At 37.0% G+C, this 6,230-nt stretch overlaps 1 pseudogene; it reads left to right on the top strand.

Annotated features, from left to right (window-relative positions):
• The first annotated feature begins 622 nt into the window (after positions 1-622).
• On the top strand, positions 623-1,450 carry LOC105721342 (small ribosomal subunit protein eS6-like; annotated as a pseudogene).
• The last annotated feature ends 4,780 nt before the right edge of the window (positions 1,451-6,230 follow it).

The following is a 6,230-nucleotide window of genomic DNA, read 5'->3' as shown; positions in this document are numbered from 1 at the left end:
TTTTCCTCTATTATTAAAAATATATACACTCTATTTGTACTCTCATAAAATTATACAAACTCTATTTGTACTGTTATAAAAAATATACCAACCCTATTTGTACTCTGATATAAAAAACATACTAACTCTCAAAAAACTGTTATAAAAAATATTTGTACTCTGTTATAAAAAATATGCAAACTCTATTTGTACTGTTATAAAAAATACACAAACTCTCAAAATACTCTGTTACAAAAAATATACACACTCCATTTGTACTCTCTAATAACAAATATGCAAACTCTATTTGTACTCTGTTATAAAAAATATACACATTCTATTTGAACTGTTATAAAAATATGCAAACTCTATCTGTAGTCTGTTATAAAAAATGCAAACACTCTATATGTACTCTCTTATAAAAATATGCAAACTCTAAATATACCGTTATAAAAAACATACACACTCTACTTGTATTCTCTTATAAAAAATATGCAAACTCTGTATCCTGTTATAAAAAATATACAATTTCTGAAAATACTGTTATAAAAAAATATAAAAGCTCCTTTTGTACTCTGTTATAAAAAATATAAATATTCTATTTTGACTCTATTATACAAAATATAAAAACTCTCGCCTCTTTTCCGTGGCACCTGGAAGGTGTATAGCTGCTTCAAGATGAAGCTGAACATCTCCTTCCCGGCCACTGGGTGCCAGAAACTCATTGAAGTGGACGATGAACGCAAACTTCGTACTTTTTATGAGAAGCGTATGGTGACAGAAGTTGCTGCTGACGCTCTGGGTGAAGAATGGAAGGGTTATGTGGTCTGAATCAGTGGTGGGAACGACAAACAAGGTTTCCCCATAAAGCAGGGTGTCTTGACCCATGGCCGTGTCTGCCTGCTACTGAGTAAGGGGCATTCCTGTTACAGACCAAGGAGAACTGGAGAAAGAAAGAAAAAATCAGTTTGTGGTTGCATCGTGGATGCTAATCTGAGCGTTCTCAACTTGGTTATTGTAAAAAAAGGAGAGAAGGATATTCCTGGACTAACTGATACCAGCGTGCCTCATCGCCTGGGGCCCAAAAGAGCTAGCAGAATCTGCAAACTTTTCAATCTCTCTAAAGAAGATGATGTCCACCAGTATGTTGTAAGAAAGCCCTTAAACAAAGAAGGTAAGAAACCTAGGACCAAAGCACCCAAGATTCAGCGTCTTGTTACTCCACATGTCCTGCAGCACAAACGACGGCGTATTGCTCTGAAGAAGCAGCGTACTAAGAAAAACAAGGAAGAGGCTGCAGAATATGCTAAACTTTTGGCCAAGAGAATGAAGGAGGCTAAAGAGAAACGTCAGGAACAAATTGTGAAGAGACGCAGACTTTCGTCTCTGCGAGCTTCTACTTCTAAGTCTGAATCCAGTCAGAAATAAGATTTTTTGAGTAACAAATAAATAAGATCAGACTCAAAAAAAAAAAAAACTCTCAAAATACTCTGTTACAAAAAATATGCAAACTCTATTTGCACCGTTATAAAAAATATACACACTCTACTTGTACTCTCTTATAAAAAATATGCAAATTCTATTTGTACTCTCTTATAAAAATTATACACACTGTATTTGTACACTGTTATAAAAAATATGCAAACTATTTGTACTCTCTTATAAAAAAATACAAACTCTCAAAATACTCTGTTTTAAAAATATATACAAACTCAATTTGTACTCTGTTATAAAATATATATATACTCTGTACTCTGTAATACAAAATGTAAAAACTCTCAAAATACTCTGTTTGAAAAAATATACATGCTCTATTTTTACTGTTATAAAAAGTATGCAAACTCTACTTTTACTCTGTTATAAAAAATATACAAATGCTGTTTGTACTCTTTCATACAAAACATAAAAACTCTGAAAATACTCTGTTATATAAAATATACAAACTCTATTTGTACTCTGTTATAAAAAATATTCACACTCTAATTCTACTCATTAAAAATATCCAAACTCTATTTCTACTCTGTTATAAAAAATATATACACTCTATTTGTACTCATAAAAAATATGAAAACTCTATTTGTACTCTGTTATACAAAATGTACACACTCTACTTTTACTCTTTTATAAATGTATGCAAACTCTATTTATACTCCTCTGTTATAAAAAATATACAAACTCTGTTTGTAATTTGTTATACAAAATAAAAATATTCTCCAAATACTCTCTTATAAAAAATATACAACTCTATTTCTACTCTGTTATGAAAATATATACACACTCTACTGGTACTCTCTCTTTTTTTTAATTATATTTTAAGTTTTGGAGTACATGTGAAGAACATGCAAGATTGTTGCATAGGTACACACATGGCAGTGTGATTTGCTACCTTCCTCCCCTTCACCTATATCTGGCATTTCTCCCCATGCCATCTCTCCCCACCTCCCTACCCCCTGCTGTCCCTCCCCTATTTCTCCCCAACAGACCCCAGTGTACAGTGCTCCCCCTGTGTCCATGTGTTCTCATTGTTCGACACCCACATATGAGTGAGAACATGTGGTGTTTGATTTTGTGTTTTTGTGTCAGTTTGCTGAGAATGATGGTTTCCAGGTTCATCCATGTCCCTATAAAGGACATGAACTCATCCTTTTTAATGGCTGCATAATATTCCATGGTGTATATGTGCCACATTTTCCCTGTCCAGTCTATCATCGATGGGTATTTGGGTTGGTTCCAGGTCTTTGCTATCGTAAACTGTGCTGCAATGAACATACATGTGCATGTGTCTTTATAGTAGAATGATTTATAGCCCTTTGGATATATACCCAGTAATGGGATTGCTAGGTCAAATGGAATTGCTATTTCTAGGTCCTTGAGGAATTGCCACACTGTCTTCCACAGTGGTTGAACTAATTTACACTCCCACCAACAGTGTAAAAGTGTTCCTATTTCTCCACATCCTCTCCAGCATCTGTTGTCTCCAGATTTTTTAATGATCGCTGTTCTAACTGGCGTGAGATGGTATCTCAATATAGTTTTGATTTGCATTTCTCTAATGACCAGTGACAATGAGCATTTTTTCATATCCTTGTTGGCCTCATGTATGTCTTCTTTTGTAAGGTGTCTGTTCATATCCTCTGCCCACTTTTGACTGGGCTTGTTTTTTTCTTGTAAATCTGTTTTAGTTTTTTGTAAATTCTGGATATCAGCCCTTTGTCAGATGGGTAAACTGCAAAAAATTTTTTCCCATTCTGTTGCTTGCCGATTCACTCTAATGACTGTTTCTTTTGCCATGCAGAAGCTGTGGAGTTTGATTAGGTCCCATTTGAATATTTTGGCTTTTGTTGCCAATGCTTTTGGTGTTTTGGTCATGAAGTCCTTGCCTACGCCTATGTCCTGAATGGTTTTGCATAGATTTTCTTCATTTCACCCTCAGAGGCCGACAAGAGGACTGCAAAGGACTCGTGTCTCCTGTGCTCTCTGAAAAGGACTCCCAATTCTCCTGGGGACCAAAAGTAACAACAAAAGTAGCTTTTTATTTATAGAGCGCATAACTTTTTCAAAATACACAGCTAAAACTGTCCCTGCTTCAAGTGCTATTAGCACTTGAAGCAGGGACAGTTTTAGCTGTGTATTTTGAAAAAGTTGTCTCTAAGTGCTATAGCTGATGAAGTTAGAATGAGTGATCTGTGTCCACTTGAGTTGAGCATTCTTTTAGTAATACAGGATTCGGTTATATTTAAATTCTTTAGAACTGATTCTCATTCTTGTCAATCAACTGGAATTTTCTGTGTTAATTTCTAGCAGAGGTAATAGAGTTAATCCAAAATCATAGGTATATTAAAGTCCAGATTGACAAGTATACTCAACAAACCAGGCACTGAGCTGAAAAAGGGATCATTTCCCAGTGGGCCTTAAGGCATACATAAATCCCTGTGCAAAACTCGAGAAACAGACAGAAAGTGACTCAACTAAGGCTTGTCACTTGAAAGCGAGTGGCTGAATGACTGGCAGATGGCTGGAAATCAAATCCAAATCTCCTGACCTCTAATTTCAGAGGGTGCACTGTCTCCCCAAGGCCCAATTTTACAGTTCAATGGCTTCACAAGGGCTTTACTGGATTGAAATCAACATTAAAAGACATTAGGTTCCATCAGCACCATCTTTGGCCCTTTGTCTCTAATGAGAATTTGCCCAGTTAAAATTTTAACATTGAGTTTAACCTGAGAGATCTTGACTTTCAGCCTGAAACTCTTGAAAAGGCTTGATTAACTTAGGAGTTCCTGCTACAAAGTAAGAGTCAAGAACCCTCTTCAGCAAAGGTGAGCTGGCCTCAGTGGTAAATGGGAAATGAGCTGGTTTAAATCACCACTCTCTCACCAATCATCAAGATAAATTCCTTAGAACATACATGTATTGTGTTTTTAGGAGGGCTGAGGGTTATCCAAGGTTCTGAGTAACATGCAACCAGAGGAAGAAGGAGGTGCTGCTCAGCCCTGGAGACAGACACAGAAACACACACACACACACACACACACACACACACACACACACACACACACAGTCTAGACACACAACTGGTAGTGTCCAGCCAAATACTTAGTAGTATGAGGAGGGCTTTGAACCCATCCATGCTCCAAAGGAAGAGACACTTTTCCCTAATTCACATGTCCATTCTCCCGCCTTCTCCCCCAACCCTGCCTCCTCCTCAAGCCCATGCATTATTACATAGAACACAATTAGGCAGGGCTATCAGGTGAAAGCATTGTCAATGATGCTCTCATTAAAAACAACAGCACAGTCAAACAGAGAGCATGCTTGCATATGAAATGTGATTAATTCTTTCAGACATGGCTCATGATGACTGGGTCCACACCACTAGGACAGCAGCTCTGCTCTGCCCTGAGCCTAGCTGTGTGCCTGGCCACCTCCCAAAGTGCTTCACACTCTCATTTCACCCTCAGAGGCAGACAAGAGGACTGCAATTGACTCATGTGTCTCCCATGCTCTCTGAAAAGGACTCCCATTTCTCCTGGGGACCAAAAGTAACAACAAAAGTGATTTTTATTTGTAGATCACACAACTTTTTCAAAATACACAGCTAAAACTGTCCCTGCTTTAAGTGCTATAGCACTTAAAGTCAGGCTGCTGTGGTTAGGACTTCATGTAGAATTATTTTGTTTCTGTTTCTGTACTTTCACCTGAATCCCTATTTTGGTGAAGATTTCAAACTCTTTACTCCCCATTGCATAATAAGTGACACTGTGGAAAACAGCACTCATATAAAGAACACAAAACGTCCTGGTTGCTTTGGTAATAGCAACCACTACTTAATAGGCTGATATGACTGACGAAAGCTCCTGCAATGTGCTTTACGACTTGCCAGTGGGTCTCTGATGGACCACTCCATTTCTGTGCAACCCATGTCCACTCAATGAGCTGAGTGGCTCCTGGATCTCTTTTCTCAATGCCCTACACTGGTAACTGTCCTTTGTGTTAACAGTGAGGGTCATTTTTGTGTTGAAGAGAAGTTGCAGATGTCTCGACATGAAAAGGTCAAACCCTTATGGTTTTAAATAAGTTAAGGCTACCTGACAAAGACATGGAATCAGGGCTAGGAGCAGTTGTGTGGGCAGCACTTACTTGATGATTAAGGAGCCCAAGAGTATTAGACCTTTCAGGTCTGTTAACTGTTTTCCTTGTTTGTCAGATTATGTGCAAAATAAATTTTGCTATGAAAATCCACTGCCTTAAATCAAGTCATAAGAGTTACCCAGCAGAATCTGTAAATGAACTAGGAACATGTATTATCTCAAGATAATAGAATGTTTGTAGGCACCTGAGTGTTTGTCAAAAGTAGACAATGAGCTAAGGTTTATTATCTTTTTTTTTGGCAAGGAAGATTTGTTTTGAAAAAACCTAAAAACAACAAAACATACAACTTTAATCAAACTTTGAACACACTCTAGGTAAATTAATTAATCAAAGGCTATCTTGCATCTAGGTATGTATATATTTTCTCATTTGTACTTGATACCTTTTATCAGGAAAGACTCATAGTAGGACCCTGATTTTGGGAGAAGTAATAGAAATTCTGGTCATTAAATAAACACACCATGTTTTTTCCCCTTCAAGTTATAGATCCTTCTTTAACGTTGTCACACACATACACACATACAAAGGAGCAGCACCAGAACATCTACTCAACTGCAATGAAAAAATAAAATTAAAGATGCCATCAAAACTTGAATAAG

Source organism: Aotus nancymaae, unplaced genomic scaffold, assembly GCF_030222135.1.
Source record: "Aotus nancymaae isolate 86718 unplaced genomic scaffold, 86718_ANA_hifiasm-v0.15.2.pri h1tg000016l, whole genome shotgun sequence".
Classification (NCBI taxonomy): Eukaryota; Metazoa; Chordata; class Mammalia; order Primates; family Aotidae; genus Aotus; species Aotus nancymaae.
Note: the sequence above shows the minus strand (reverse complement) of the source record. Positions and strands in the feature narration are given on the sequence as shown.